At 39.4% G+C, this 16,415-nt stretch overlaps 1 long non-coding RNA gene across 1 annotated transcript in view; it reads left to right on the top strand.

Annotated features, from left to right (window-relative positions):
* LOC137477196 (uncharacterized) overlaps positions 1-16,119 on the top strand; it is a 39,019-nt gene extending 22,900 nt beyond the window's left edge. The window contains exon 2 of the long non-coding RNA XR_011000873.1: positions 15,872-16,119. This is a non-coding gene — a long non-coding RNA (uncharacterized lncRNA). The remainder of the gene's footprint in view (positions 1-15,871) is intronic.
* The last annotated feature ends 296 nt before the right edge of the window (positions 16,120-16,415 follow it).

The raw sequence follows: 16,415 nt of genomic DNA, 5'->3' as shown, positions 1-16,415 counted from the left end.
GCGCCATGTATAAGCTTTGAGAACGCATTCTGTTTGTGCAAAGAACATGCAATAGTTTTAGTCTCCTTAAAACAAAAGTCTGGAATGAAAAGGGGTGATGTGGGGTGAGCAGGAATAGAAGAGGCCTTGGAGGAGACAAAATGATTTGAACCATCTGCAACAGAAGGTAGGCAAACAGCTGCAATGGGGAGGGCACACACAAGCAAGGAATGTGCGCAATTAGATTCTGCTTCACATAGGGGGACTATAATTTCATTTTATGACTTTGTTGACAATCCTCTCATTTCTTTTTTTATTGTGAATGACATCATCAGTACCATCAGATGATTCACTAACAGATGGCTTTGCACCATTTCCAGTATAATACCCAGAATATCATGTTATATTTACCTGCTTTCTACAGACTATTTTACCTGGAAGGACTGCACTGCTGTGTAAGAATACTTTTAACTGAGGGATCTTATGTAGCTCTCAGTGGGAGATAAGGCAATAAACAAAACTTGGATAGCATTTTGCTAACTAGTTAATGAAGGATGTGAATTAATGTGTTTTGAACTTACTTGTCTATTTGCTTTTCATTTACTTGTTCAATTTTCTAGAAAGGAAAGAATGTCTTTTGCTTGAAACACAGTTCAAATTGAAGTGGGAAAAACTTCCTACTGCATGGTGTGCTGTAGAGTGAGCAAAAACCCTTTTAAATATTTTTCCCCCCTTGTAAACTTGTTTTCTGTTCTTTTGCCAGTTTAACTTACAAGTAGTTTTTAACTTATCTTGTAATTTATAGGTAATTTTGACACTTAGAGAACACCCTGCTACCTGTATGACCTCACTATGCAAACGCAAGTAGGGCTGGAACCCTTACTCTGAATAATCTGTATGTGAGCTCTGCCCATTAAGAAGGTTTTGAGGAAAGATGGTATGGTGAAGTGTAATTTTCTCTAGGGGTTCTGGAAAAGATTGTTTGGGATAGTTGCTCTGGATTCTCTGAAATCAATGAAAGGAGGAAGGGATTCTATAAAAGCAAGGTCTATATTAATAATATTTGAATTTACTTCCCAAGTCACGTATTTCTATGTCTAAATTAATGTAATTAATCCTTATAGGTAATCTTTTCTCCTATATGTTTAGATCTGTCACATGGGGTTTTGTGCTCTATTTAAAACCTAGCAACGCACCCAGCTTTGCATAAAAGCTCATCAGTTGATGGTAATGCTAATCCCATAGTGCTGGTTCTTGATCATGCAAGTTAATGGTTGGACTCAGTGATCTCAAAGATCTTTTTTAACCAAAATCATTCTATGATTCTACTCGGCCCAATAATGTAGTTTACAGTAACAGCTTCATGTACTTGGTCTTCTGCAGAAAAAAAATCTGTCAGAGAAGTGTGCTGGTTTGGTGACATATTCAGGGTACTCAACTCAGCTCCCAAAACTGCACTATTTGGAGTCTGTGGAAATGCTGCATGGAGGACGACTGCACACTCGGGCTTTGTGTGATACAACTAAGAAAACTGTGACAAGATTAGTAGGAAATTAGACTTGTGTGATATAGCAAAAACCAAAGAATGGGGGATCCTTTATGCTGGGGATAGCAGATCTTTCGAAATCATTGACAGAGCATCTTGTCGATAATTACAGTTTACAGTGGCTAAAAAGGGGGGTGGAGAGATTCGTTCATGGTTTGTAAATGTGCAAGAATGACTTTGCTTACAGAATGTCACCAGGCTGAAAGTAAAGAGAGGCTGGAAAATAAGAGAGGGAAGCATGTCTCCCCTCTTATTCCTCCCAGACATCTGCTTATGACCTTGGAGGCAGAGTGAAGCAGTAGCTGGACCTGCTGAGCTGAAGCAGTTTGGGTCTTCTGAAGCACAGCAGAGCTCTAGTAATGAAACTTTTAAATAACAACATGCTAATAGGCTTTCTGGTGTGCAAAGTGAGAAAAAAAAATCTATCTGCTCTGTTGTAAGTTGCTTTTGGTATATCTAAGTCCTTTTCTCACTGTTTTTTTACAAGGTGATAAACTTACAGACGGAAATTCTTTTAAGCCATAAATACCATGCATGCTGTTGTGCCTAGAAGTCCAGATAAAGCCAATGGGATGCTAAAACCAGTTGAAGTGCATTCCTTCACTACCTGGTTTGCTCAGCCGAAACTGTCTGCTATCAGTTTGGGTGTACAGTGTTTGACCCTTGTTTGAGGATATAAATGAAATAGAGCTCCCATCACTTAGTCCCAGTGCACTGAATGACAAATTTGTACACAGCAGTTGCCCTGAAAAGTGGAGGCTTAACCTCACAGGGAAGCCTCTGAAGTTTCTTGTATCTGCTTTGTCTCTGTAAACTTTCTCCAGTCTTTCCCCATCTTTTTCTTTACAGAAAAGAATCCTATAGTTGCAGACCTGGTGTCTGAATTTTATATTCTGCTACACTTTTATTTTTGTGTTTTTCATATTATGTGGCTCTGGAGAGCAAGGTAGAATAACATCTACCATACTTCGCTTGAGTTTGTGCTACAAACAAACTAATTTTTTTAAATTATCATTTCACGTATTGCAGGATATGCATTCTATGTATATTTTTTATCCTGACACAGTATTTGCAATGTTACTTTGAGGTTTCCCCATCGCAAATATGAGTAATATAGGTAATAAATTGTAGAACCTGGTAGTGCCTGATTGAAATATAAAGTTGTGAGTATAATACTGGGAAGTGATATGTACATTCATTATCTTTTACTGATCATTAGATCTACAGTGTGAAACCAAAGGCGAAAAACAGTTGATGTGCATTCTATTACATTTCCTGAATATGGAATTTGCATATGAAATGGAACGATCAACTCTAGTCTTTGCATCACATTACACAGAAAGAAAACAGAAAAAATTACTTCTGGAGCCAGTGTCTTAAACCTCCATCATTAAACATGTGCAAAAAGAGATATCATTTCTTCTTGTCCTTTCTGAAATTTCCCTTTGAATATAGAAATGCCAATAGTAACATCATGTTCCAAAAATGTAGAAATTCAGGGTTGATGCACAAATAACTTGTAAATTGGGATCATTGACTGAACTCATGGTAGGAGCAAATTGATATTTTACATAGAGAACATTATCTGTCCAGGTGTTTTCTGTTCAACTGGACGAAGGCAAGAGGCAGAGTGTAATGTACTGAATGATATTCAGTTCTACTGCATAATTTCATTCTTAGAAATGAGGCACTCCCAATTTCATATTTAAATCAAGAGATTGAAATGTTATTGCATTTGATTTATTCAGATGAAAGAACTTTTCCTCTGTTTTCTTGCTGTATGCTGTGGATTTTTCTTGGGCATTGGGCAACACTTTAAATTACATCCCAGAGGCTAAAAGTGAAGGATTCCAAGCTAGAAGGCTGAAGAAGCTTTGTGTGTTTTGGAGATATTCCTGAACAACTTCTATACTTCTTTTGGTCCCCAATAATGGGAAAGGTCAGCCCTAGCTGATTCCACAGCTGCTTGTTCAAATTTAGAGGGAGAGTAAACAGACAAAATTATGTTCTTTAGTTCAATTATAGCAGATTTTTCTGCAAAATCATGATGAGAAGTTAGACTGTGGACTTGACTGCTTATCTTAAAATTTTTATTTTCCTGTTTGCTGTACTGAGTGGCAGCTGGGGAAAAACATAATTGAATTTCATCTTTTCATTTCTGTTGAAGATGGTAAATATATCACTTAGAGGGGAATATTTCTATTCTTCTTCCTATGTGTGCTTATGACCATCTTGAACATTTTTATGACTATTTAGGCTGTTTAATAAAGTGATTTATTTGCATATAACATAAGCCTGTACCCCATTAGATCAAGTATCTTGTCTATGCCTGGGCAACACCAAAAGGACAAAACAAGGCTGCAGTTAATATTCCCAGAATATTCTTGCTATGTTGCCTGAGCTATGGTACAACATCTTCCATAAGCATTTCTCTCTGTTCAAAAGGCAGGCAGATATTCTGCAACCATGATGGCACCATTAATATTTGCATTTAAAAGACCAAAGTGTTGTATTTACTACAGAAATTGTGTAGTTACTGCAAAAAGTCTGGGCTTATGATCCCACTTAGAAAGCTCTGGTTTTTCTTCTTGAAGGCTGTGAACCTCAGGTTCCAAGTCCCTGTGGCAGCCAGAACTGAAGTCTCTGTCCCACAGAGACACAGGCCTTCCTGTGCTCTTTCCTGCTTGACAAGTCCCTGTAATGACATTCAACGAGGTAATGTAGAGGAAGGAGGATGGCATTAGAAATCCCCCTCCAGCTCTCCCTCCTTGCAGGCACAAGCCTGAGGAACAAATTCTCTCAAATTCATCTAAAGAGGATCAAACACCTTCTGCTGTTGTTCCCAGGCATTGTTAATTGTTGTTAATTTCCAACACCTCATTAATTATTTGCTATTAAAGATGTGAGGCAAATGCCCTTCACCCATGGATAGTCACAAGAATGGATCATTAATAACTACAAAATTTTTTTACTTTTGAAGTTGAAAGGGAGCTGGTATGAAAGTCACGTTGCTTGCAGGAAAAGCCTGGTGCAGCTTAAGGGTGTCATTTCATAGGGGGCTGGGTGTGAGCAAAGCCTTGACATGCCAAACAAAACAGGGAACAGAGATAAAACTGGAGTTGATGTAATCAACAGTGGTTAGAAGCAGCTCTTTCCTCTCTGCACTACTTCTCATTTAACTTGTTTTAAGAGGGACTATTTTGATTCAATACATGCTGGTGATACTTACTATATATAAAACTTTTAAATTCTATATAAATGCACAGTAAGGTTTATTGTTTGGTATGCAAAGCAGTGTATTAATCTAGTATTTTTAGTAAGTCTGAGAAGCCTCAAACAGGACTGAGACTAATAACAAAAGTAACAGCAGGACAGTCTCCAATTAAGAAATTCACACCTATCTATTGAACAGTCCTCAAAAGTACGAATGTGTTTCCTACGGTGATGCTCACAAATTTTCCTTTATCCTAGGAGCTGGTAAAGGATGCTTATTTTTTTTTGTGATAGTTCCTTTTCTTCCAACAAATTTCCTTCCTTCCAGAAAAAGAATAAATTCCTTTTTGCTACTATCACAAATAGCCCCTTTCCAGCTTGTATTTAAAGCTGAGCTTGTCAGAATGGCTTCCGCAACAGCAAGGTTTGATCTTCTTAAACAAAATTTTGAGTAAATCTACAGGTAGTATCCAATAACCTCTTCACTGTTGGCATTGGCTTGTGAGTCTCCTCTACCTTACCTACCATGCAGCTGTTGTCAGAAATCCATTAGATGTCATTTCTGGGACTTGCCTGTTTTTGACTGTTGCTGGCTGGTACTCAGGTGAGATAACAAGTTTTAAGGCTATTATTCCCTCCATTCTCTGTTCTGGTAAAGGTGCCATCAAGCTAATCTTAATCTGTGGTTTCTCTTTTTTACCTCTGTCAGCTTTCACTTTTATCTAGAATATTTAGTAACTCACTGCAGATATTTGGCAATGATAGCTCCAGACACCTGGCAGAAAATCAGTATTAGATTATAGCCTAAAAACCAGAATTGGATTATAGGCTGCCACCATTTTAGCTGCAGTGACTGAGTAACTGCCAAAGGGGGGCAATAACTTCTGTTTCTGCAGCCAAGTCCAAGTAGAATAGTGAATCAAAGCCATCATTTGCCATTGTTCACAGCCTGGTATAGTCACTTTAACTTTTTTTTTTTTCAAGATATTAGTATGTAATGCAATGAATTTCAGCAGCTGGGAACTTTACACACCACCCCTCTGTGCCTCTTCAATGGGCTCCACACATTCTTCAGAGAGTGGGTGGGTTGCTGTTTCAGTAATTTCTGGACTAGTGATTTCTTCAGCTGCTGCAGCTTTTTCCAAAAGGGACTGTGAAGCAAAGCCAAGAGGTCATCTGGGCAAAGACTGAAAAATCCTGTTCTCCTAAGTCAAGTTACTTATGAAAATAATTCCATATATGATCCATTGCACAAGAAATCTTAAGCAGAGCCAAGAAATGTACCCATGTCTTCTGAGCTATGTTACACCTTTAATACCAGAGATTATCTTCCATAGCTAGATTTGAATTCAATGAGTTGAGCATCAGATGTCCACCTTACAAATCAGTCAGTGCAGGGGAGTTCAGACTGTCCCATAACTGCAGTTCCCAGATGCTGCAGAAGTTCCTGTTCTCTACTCTGAGGGGAGAATGGGGATTTATAGTATTGGAGCTCAGCTAATTAGGACAGTACATGAGTAGCTTTACTTTTGTCTTTTTTTCTTTGCTATATGATGTGAAATAATGAAGTAAATAACACAGACTTAAATATTTTCTTCTCTAAAACCTTCTGTGCATATTATAAATTAAATGGTGCCAGACTTGAAGGCTGAAAAAAGGCATTAGATCATCTGTTTATTTCTACAGACAGTGAAATTTCACCTCTCCTGAAATTCTCACACCTTTTACTCGGCCATAGGATCTTCTCTGTAGGCCTCCAGCTTTGCTTTGGAGAGATCAATAGGCAAGACATTCACTACTGTCCTGATTATTTTACCCCCAGAGCTGATAAGCCTCAGTGATTAATGATTTAGTAATCAAAAGTAAATGTTTTCTGTAAAAAATACAGGGGCTTTGCAAACACTTACATGTTATCCTCAAAAAATATTCAATGCATATTGCAAACTGAGAATTCGATTAAAACAGTAAATTATATCCTATAGCCTTGTCTAGAGTTTCACTTTAAAAGAGATAAAACCTTCCCAGGAAGTGTTTTCACCAGATGCCAGATCTGTATTTGTTTTAGAAGAGCTGAAGCATAATGAAGTACCTGACTTAAGACTTTACAAGATAAGAAGTGCCTGGTTGGTGCTAAAGCTTCATTTTTAATTCACTGTTTATTATGGGAGTTGTTCTTTCTGGGAGGGTGAGCTGTGATCAGGAGCATAGCCAGGACAGATAAGGCACATGAACCCTGGCCTGAAAGCTGACAAACTACCACAGCTGAGCAGTCAGTTATACTGGAGACAGATCTCTTTCTGGGACCAGTTCAAGCTGAATTTATTCTCAGTCACCTCCAAGAAAGACTCACTAAAAATTGAATGCACCGCAATGATATATGAGTTTTAAAAGTTTATAATCCATGTGTCTACAGGTTTCTGTCAGGAGGTAATAAGAAATGGGAACATGAGCAAGCCTTTCCCTACACATGTGTATACCAACATGTGCACATGCTAATACAGACATTGAAACTCATATGAGTATACATAATGATAATTACATATTACAGTATTTATATTACAGTGGACTTCAGACTTAATCAAACAAAATCCCAACCAACTGGGTTTAATGAATTAGAAAAAACTAAACCCAGGAGACCATGGAGCCACATGGGTAGTCTCTTTAACGTGTTTTGTTGGAAGGACTTCATATTTGGTTTGAAAATTAATTTTGTGATTCCAGTTTAGGTTTTTTACATGTTCTTCTGTGATAATTATTTTCTTGGTCTTCATCATGACTGCCATGTACTCATTAGTGTTTTGTGTTTACCTTGCTTGAATTGCATTGCAATTTCTTTGTGGAGAAAGCAATGTGCCATTGCTTTGTTATGTCATGCAGTGCCCAGCATGGTGCCTAAATGCTCCTATGTACTACTTCTGTATAATTAATGTATGGTTGTGATGCTTCTATTTCTCTGTTTCCTTTTGTGCTGGAAATTGATTTGATTCATGACTGATGTAAAAAGTTTAATACTTGGAAGTCCTGAGCCTCTCATTTCCATATTGGAGAGAGACCAAGAGTAATGAACCAACAAAACTTTTAAAGGAAGCCAAATTCCTGGAGCTGTAAGATATTTAAAGAGAGAGATTTGCATACACAAATACAATAGCAGTGTGTCCAAGCAGTGTACAAACCAATACCCATCTTTAAATTAAAAGCTTGATTGCGATGGACCAAGATTTGGTTCTTCATATTGTAAGAATATATTTTTACTATGTTGAGGGTGTGTTTACCGTTAATCTGACCAGAAAAGATGAAGTCTGTTTTTTTAAATTATAACATTTTATAGTTCTTTAGTTGTAAGCAAAAGTCTTTGTCATTACAAAACAAAAGCAGAAATCTTGCAACCAGTGTATTTATCTCTCTTCAGGGGCTGGGGGTTAATATCCAATAGCTCATAACATCTTTATTATAATGCATTTATAATGATTTACTGGAATGACTCTGCAGCTAAGTATCTAATGTCAAAGACTAGATTTGGTGTGGTGGAAAATGTTGTATCCTTGGGTAGCTCTAGGGAAAATGAAGCCTCAGTCAGTGCTTTCTGTATAATTCTACTAACTGTAATAAGAATAGGGGTAATTGCATTAATGTCAATTAAGCTATTAATAATGCCCATCTTGTCATTCCTAAATACAGCAGTCACTCATACATGCTGCTGTCGCCTGTAAAGACTGTATGAAAATGAGATCATGGCTTATTTATGCTTTAAAACCTGGCTGACAGCCAGTCTTGTGTCTCTTGTACACCATCAAAATAGCTACTGTTTTGGAGAGAAACCACCTAAGGCCCTTCAAGAGGCCATGTCCTGTAGCTGTGATGTTGATCACCTCATACTACACACACAGCTCCTTCATAATTTGCAGACCCTTCAGGATGCCAGCAGGGCCCTCTGTGTCACTTCCATTCGTGCTACAAGAAGTTTGGCCATGACTGGCAGTGAAGCTCTTTAGAGGAAAGCTTGCAGCGTCTCTGTGCACTAGAAGAAATGTCATCTCTGTTGATGACTTCAGGATTCCTGTGTGGTAGGCCATAGCTAGGGGTACCACTGCCCTTGCTAACCACCTGTTATGGGGTCTACTGTTTTGGCTGCATTTATGAAACAAAAGTCTGTTTCTAATGGCAGTTAGAGAGTATTAGTTCGTCTTAAGTAGGATTACCACTAGACGACTTAAAGACAGAGATCTGGAGTAATGCAAATGGACACACAACCTCCATGAAACATGCACAGATCTATATTTCTTTAAAAAGTTGCTGGAAATTGAGCAATAGCTTCACAGAATCAAAGCCTACTTGCTGTATTGTGCAGTGCTTCAATGGTGGTGGTCAGTTGTTCATCACCAGCTGCAATGTGCAGAAAACCAACATTAGCAAATTTCAAGGGTTATCAAAGGGGTCACTCACAGAATTGCACTGTCCTTCAAACAAGAAGAGTGAAAAATATGAGAGGAACCTTTCAGTCGGAGCTCATGACAAATGAGGCCGTGGCCAATTCCCACAGGAAGACAGTGAGAAGTACCATGATGTGCCTACATCAAGGAGCAGGAAAGGAGGCAGCAGATGATATGTGTGCATTAAGGGCAAGAGAGGAAAGGGAAGTGAGAATGAGACTGGAGTTGTTTGTGAACACCTCTTGATACTCTAATGCTGCTCAACCTCCTCCCATCTCCAGAGAGCCTGGGGTAAGGTTATAATAGGTGAACTCATTTTTGTAATAAAGTTGGTTGTAGCTCTAGGCCATAAATCACAAGTTCACGTGCTCAAACTTATACATTTCTCTTGCCTCACTCTATTTCTATTTATACTTTGATATGGATGAATCACTGAATTGAAGGCAGGAAGGGAGTAATTCTTTCATCCCTATAGAGAATAATACATTTACATATGAATTATTAGGCATATTTTCTGAAGAGATACATTCTATTTTCTTCTACCAAAGGAAAATATAATTTCAATGAACCTGCTGTTCTTTCACTATTATTTTAACTGACTTCCTACCACAAGTTTTAATGAGCCTGCAACTGCAGTGAGTGCTAGCCATTAGATGGACTGCAAGTTTTTATCTTATGCAGCTGAACCTTACTCCTGACTCAGCTTTCATTTATTCCTTCCTTACTCATTTATTTCTTGTTCTGGTGAAGTTAAAATATCCTCAGTGATGCATTGTGTCTCAAAATTATGTAGTCTTTGCAGTTATTAGCATTTTAATAACAGCTTAACGGAAGCATTGTTACCTCCTTGTCCAGTTTTGTCCCTTTTGAGTCAAAACTTTGTCACCTCTGTTAACTAAGCATATTTGAAACAGCTGTTTAAACCCTCTCCCCTCATTTTGATTTCTTTTATAACTTCTCTCTTTAAGTACAGGTCCAGTAAAAATGGCTTCTCTGTTTAAATAAGGGTCCAATGCAGAATGAGAATGAATGTTGTCATATGAAGTGCATTTCAAATGTAATAAAGCAGAAAGGAGTTCCTGGCCCCTGTGTCAGTTGTAAGAGGGTGCATACTGTGATCACTATAGCTCAGTGGCTGCAAAGCAGAAAATGAAGATTGTAAAAACGTCACATAAAGAAAAAATGCACAGTGGATTCGTTTTGCGATGCTCATAATTCAGTAATGCCTTTAAGTAGCTAGAAGAAATATAATAAATGTTTTTCCACAACATTGATCATACTGTATCAGAGGAAATATTAGTGTGCAGGGAGCCATGATTATGCTGGTAGTAATTCTCGTTGCAGAAAACTCCTAGAAGATGGGACCCTTTATAGGCTGAACTTTTATTGGCTGCCGTTATTTACCTTTAAGAATACGCCTAATACACTGTCCTATAGCTAAATATTTTTGTGAAAACTTAAACCAGCCATTGTCAGTAAATCAAAAACCTGCTACCACTTTATAGAATTTATGTTTTATTATGGACAGTCTGATAAGTTCTGAGATACAAAAAATGTCCAGTCGACCAAAACAAATTTTCTTGCTGTGTTCCAAAATCTGGATTTGGTCAGACAGGTTTATTGTGCATGATCTCATCAAACCATTGCCTGTAAGTATAAAGTATCCTCAAGAAGTGTAATGCACTGTTAGATTAGGCAATAGATTAAAGTACACAGTTATCTGAAGGTTAGAAGCAAACATACACTGACCATCACAGATGATGTCCCTACTGTACTGCAAAACCCACCCAAAGTTACCAAAACATGTCTGGGCTTCGGGCTGGGTGAGGAGCCCAGTGCAGGGTTCCAGTGCCAGTCTCTTGCTCCTCAGGCTGGCAGGATGCCATGGTGCTGGGGCAAGGTGTGGGTCAGCCCTACGGAAGGGAACAACGGGGCACCTGGGGGAGGCCAGCCAGGAAGGGCACATGGGCACCATGAAACCAAGAAAGGAGAGCAGAGGTTTAGGTGAGGAATGTGGAATGACCAAAATGTTCTTCCATGGGTGCTGAGATGGGCCTTCCCCTGCACTGTAGGGGATGGAGAGGCTGAATGTGATGTGAGAAGAACTTGTCTGCCAAAGTGCATGTTGCTAGCTTCTGGGCTCTGAAATACCCTATTGTCTTTAGAAAAGGCACTAAAATATTCATGTTCATTTATCATTAAGCTCCTTTTCAAGAGGATGGTTGAACATGGTTACAACTTTTAGCAAGGAACTATGCTTATGTATTTCCCGAGTGCTGTTCACAAGCCTAACTCCTGCACCAGGACCTGCTGGGCCAGGCCCTGAACAAGCAAGTCCATTCTGCTTATCATTGGCTCAAGCCCTGCAGAGGATTGATCCTGTGAGATAGGAATTGGTTTTGTTTCCTTGATAGACATTTTAGGCAAAAGTTTGATGTGATTGTTTCCCTGAGCAGATGTTGCTTCAGTCTTGAAACTCTAACCATGTGTAGCTTTTTTCCTGGAAGATGCTCTGTGGCTTTTCTTACATTTAAAATAGCAGGGTTGTATTTTCTTGCTTAGAATAAAAAAGACAACCACACTCCCTTCTATGTGCTAGTAGCCTGGATTGGAAACTAAAAATCAGTTCTGCATGATCTGTTCCTTGGCTGTGTCACTGCTTTGTGACATAATCTTAGGCAAGTCATTTAAACTTTCTGTGGTTTAGTCTATCTATCCTTAAAATAATTAAAATAATAAGCACATATCTTAGCAGTTATTGCATGGGAATTAAGTAGTTAAAGGCCTTTGGCAGGTTGTCTCAAAACAAGGAAACTGCAAGGCTGGGAATTATCAAACGCATAAATTCTGTTGTGCATCTTCATACAATTTTTTAAGTAATGAGGGTATTTAATGCTCTTGTGAATGAATTACTGTGACAATCCTTTATACTGTGTAGCTTTATATAGAATGCATGCATATATGTTGGTCGTGGGGGGTGTCTTTATTTGCATATGAATTTTAGAGCTTTAAGTGCAGCGATCGAGAGTGTTACCCTAGTACGAAGTACAGCTGTTGGTATAACACGAAAGTGGCATAAAGGAGGAAGGGCGGGATTAAACCAGAAGCCCTAAGTGGTAATTGATGCTAAGATTCGTTAGAGTTTTGCTTCAGAGGGGAATACACACTTCAGGCAAGGTGTGATGTGGTGCCAGCCCTGTGCAGCTCGGCATACTCGAGAAGGCTCTCAGCCTGGAGCTCAGCGCTGTCCCCCACGCGGGCACAGCTCCCAAACGCAGAAAAGGATGCTGCTCTGGGGGCTAAAATCTGCCCACGGATACAATGAGCAGATTTTAAAAGGTGCGTTGCTCGGGCTCTGTAGCTGCCTTTCAACCCGAGGGCAGCTCGCTAGGAGCAGAGGAGTGACCATTTCATTTCCTTCGCTTGCGGCGCGCTGTCGCGGGACGGCGGGGCCGTGAGCCGGCCGGGTGCCGCTGGGTGGCGCTGTTGCACGCGGCACCCGGCGGGAAGCCCCGCCGGGCCGCGGCCCCGCGCGCCCCGGGGGCTGGCTGGGGGTCCCCGGCCGTGCCTCGGCAGAGCCCTGCCCCGAGGTGACTGCAGCAGCCCAGGAGCTGCCCCAGCGCTAGCATATGCCCTCGCCCCCCCCCAAAAAAAAAACAAACAAAAAAACAAACCCCACATATTTGATAATAGATTCTATTTTAATCTGATTTAATCTGGGTTTGTGTGAAATGAAACACCAGTAAAACCCAAATATTTCAGTTGTTCTGCACACCTTTATCTGCCCACATGAACAGTGAGAAAGCTGAATTTAGATTGACTCATTGTCAGTGCAACCTAATTTAAAATGAACTAGACCAAGCCATTTTCATTTTCACTACAAATATCAATGGGAATGCTGGTTTTCAAAATAATTTGCTCTTTTAAATATTCCTGGTTCTTTTATTTTAAATCACAGATGAAATTTTGCATTCAACTCAATTGACTACTGTATTTATGCTTGCTACTGTTTTTTAGGAAACAGTAAAAAATGGGAAGGTTGTTCTTCTCCTAAATTCTAGAACAGATATGAGTCAGACATTGTCATTCCTCATTCAATTCTGTTCTTAACATAGGAATTCTTATGCTTCTATGAGAATTTTCATTTGATATTAAAAAAAAAGTTTTAATTATATTGAGAAATTGCCTATTGTTGTGAATTCAGCAGAACCTCTGTATTCTTCATTCCCCTTCTTTTTCCTTTTCTTGAATGTTAGACTACATAGATTGTAGAACAATTACATGCTTAGACTCTAGCTATGGGATTTCTTTCTGTTCTTGTACGTTATCACAAAATTATGTTGCTTGCCATCTATGGGATGCTTTGATCCAAAATTTCCGTCATTGTTTCCACATTTAGGGGCTGGAATGAACATCAAAGAAGTGGGTGTACTGAATTTGCTGAATGCCAAAGCAGTACAATAACATGCAAAGGATATAAGCAAATCCCAAAGGTAAAATGTGCTGCCAAATCTTGCACATAATAGAAGCTCTAAAGTGACAGTCTGTCTTTGACAAATGCATAATGATATCAATGCCAAGGGAAGGAACTAGCATGCTGAAAGGTGAATAAAAGAGTTGGGAACAATTTGCTACATTTACACATTTCCTCAGTGTGTTTTCACACAACAAGGAAAGCAGATGAGACAAATGTATTAGGTAATCATTGGAGAAGACCGTAAAACTGCTGAGGTTTTTTAGTAACCTGGATATTTCCTTGCCTTGTGATGAGTTTTTAAAAACAAAACATGGTTAGGAACAATTCATATTGTAAAAGAATAAAATGCAGTCCACAAGATGTGTAAAAAATGGTTAATTCTCTTTTCCTTTGACAAGATCACATTTAATGCCCATATGGTAGTTGCAATATGCTGTTCTCTTTCCTGGTTGATAGATTCCTGAATGCTTCAAATAGTTGCAAAGACAAGTTAAGGATTCCATATGCATTCACCAGATTTCCCAACACTGTGAACTAACAGAGTAATTTAAATGGGTACTAAAATGTAAAAACATAAGAATCACTGCACAAAACCTATCAATTTATCTTGTAAAATATCTGAAACCTACTTGTTAAATTAATTTTATTTTCCTTTCTTTGAAAACAAAACAAAACCCAAAGCAAATAATAGCTGTAAAACCTGTAACAAAAGGCTTCCTTCCCCAGTACATACAGCACTTAGCAGAGGCAAGTCTGGGGTACTTTAGCAGATCCTAGTGTGTTTTGGAGAGGAGAGGTTTTTCCCAAGCCTGCATGTTAATGTTCATCAGAGGGAGTCTGACAGAGACCTGCTGAACTGCAGCACTCCTGCTGCAGCCACTCAAATATTCAGAAGGAAGTTCTGCTGTAATAAAACTTCAAAGAGATAACAATTGAGGACCTGCTCTTCCCCATTAGCTTTCCTCCCTATCTCTGGTAGCTGAACAGTCACCTCCAGTTGTCATGCGACTGGTGACTGAAAGCATGGCTGCCACATGTCAAGAGTGCTGCTCAGGTGGTAGGTACATGGCCAGTCAGCATTTTGGCCAGGTGATAGCTATGTTCTGGTCATATGACTAAAACAAAGGCTATTCCATCTTTGACAAAGAGAAGGTTAGCCTTTGCAGGAAAAAGTGACATGTTCTTGCCTGGCCTGTGGTTCCTGTACTCCAGCTACAGAGGTCTAAGGAGCAGTTTAAAAAATCTGGGTAGGGTAACATTCCTGCTATTCAGTAACTGTGGAAAAAGCTTCTGACTGGCATGGGGTTTTGTTGAGACTGGAGGGAGTGCTTCCATTGCCTGGAAACAAGGATTTTCACTTTGCCATTGACTTTTGGACAGCCGATTAACTCCTCAGGGTGCACCTGAACTTAGTTACTTGAGCCCTTGAAGCATCCCACAGAGGCACATATATGGTTTAAAGCTGCCTCTGTCTTGCTCTTCCTTCCCCTTTTCTCTCCTACCCTGAAACTACAGGTTTTCTACTATGCTTTCATGAAGCATAGCAAATAATGTAATTCTTTATACATAAAATATCCTGGTTTGTGCAAGCAATTAGGAAACTGAATGTCGTGCCCAGATGGGGACCTGATCCTCTATGCCTTGGCTCTGGTCCTGCATTAAATTTGTTAGGAGTGTGACCTACATTCTCTTCCAAAGAAGGCTGGGTAGGAAGGGACATCTGGTTTGGATTGTGGTTGCTACTAAAATCTCTTATGAAGCAGAGAAAAGAGCTGCAAGTGGTCAGGCAGAGGTGCATCTGTTATCATAAAACAGGATACATACGATCACCCCTGAAGAAACTAGACAAATAATGTGAACTAGATTAGATGGTGGCCACCACTGAAGGAGGGCATGTCTAGTCTTTTGTGTTTTGTAGGCAAAGTGTCAGACCCCATGGCAGCCACCTGCCAACATTGTGAATGAGCCTGCTCTGACCACAGCTAGACTATCTCAGTGATAATGGTGGAAAAGCCTGAACCGTCAAGAGCTGGGAGATTCATAGACACTTTGCCAAAAAGGGAAAATAATGGCAAAGATGTCCCATCATCTTCAGGATAGTGGTAACATCTGCTGAATGCCTCTAAAGACATGCTGCTTCCCAGAAATCTGGGTCAAAATAGCCCTATTTCTGCAACTCATCTATTTAATTGATCTCTCCTGTTGCATCCTTCTCTCTTGTCACAGAGATACTGCTGTAAGAGATGCTGGGCAGATAAAAAGATCTGTGGAACAGGGACTGAGATATGGGAACCAGAAACTCAGGTGGAACTCCTGTAAATCCTTGCATTTGAGAGTCTAGCTAGAGCCTGAAGATGAATGTGCAGCTATGCCTATGACTATGGAAGGATGTTAGTTTACCTGGACTGTTACTGAGATTCTGTAAATTGCTGGGCAAATATTGAGCCCACAGTAAAAGAAGGAAACAAACCTTTGAACATTTACTACCCTGGAAAGAATGGTTTAATCTAGAAGTTAAGGAGAGAGCTGGCAGAACTACATACACTAAAATAATCACCACCAACTTGCATGTGGGTAAAAACCTATATGTAATAGATAGGTATAATACAGCCATAACAAAAAGAAACTAAACAGGTCATGAGTATTGACCTGTTTAAAATGACACTGACAAGAATAAAGAATAAACAGGGAAAACTGAAAATCATAATATTTGATTATGAGTACAGCTGAACTGGAATAACAGAGACTTGATTGCAGAATTCATATGGCT

The sequence above is a fragment of the Anomalospiza imberbis genome, chromosome 7 (genome assembly GCF_031753505.1).
Source record: "Anomalospiza imberbis isolate Cuckoo-Finch-1a 21T00152 chromosome 7, ASM3175350v1, whole genome shotgun sequence".
In the NCBI taxonomy this organism is placed as follows: Eukaryota; Metazoa; Chordata; class Aves; order Passeriformes; family Viduidae; genus Anomalospiza; species Anomalospiza imberbis.
This window is presented reverse-complemented; position numbering and strand designations above follow the sequence as displayed.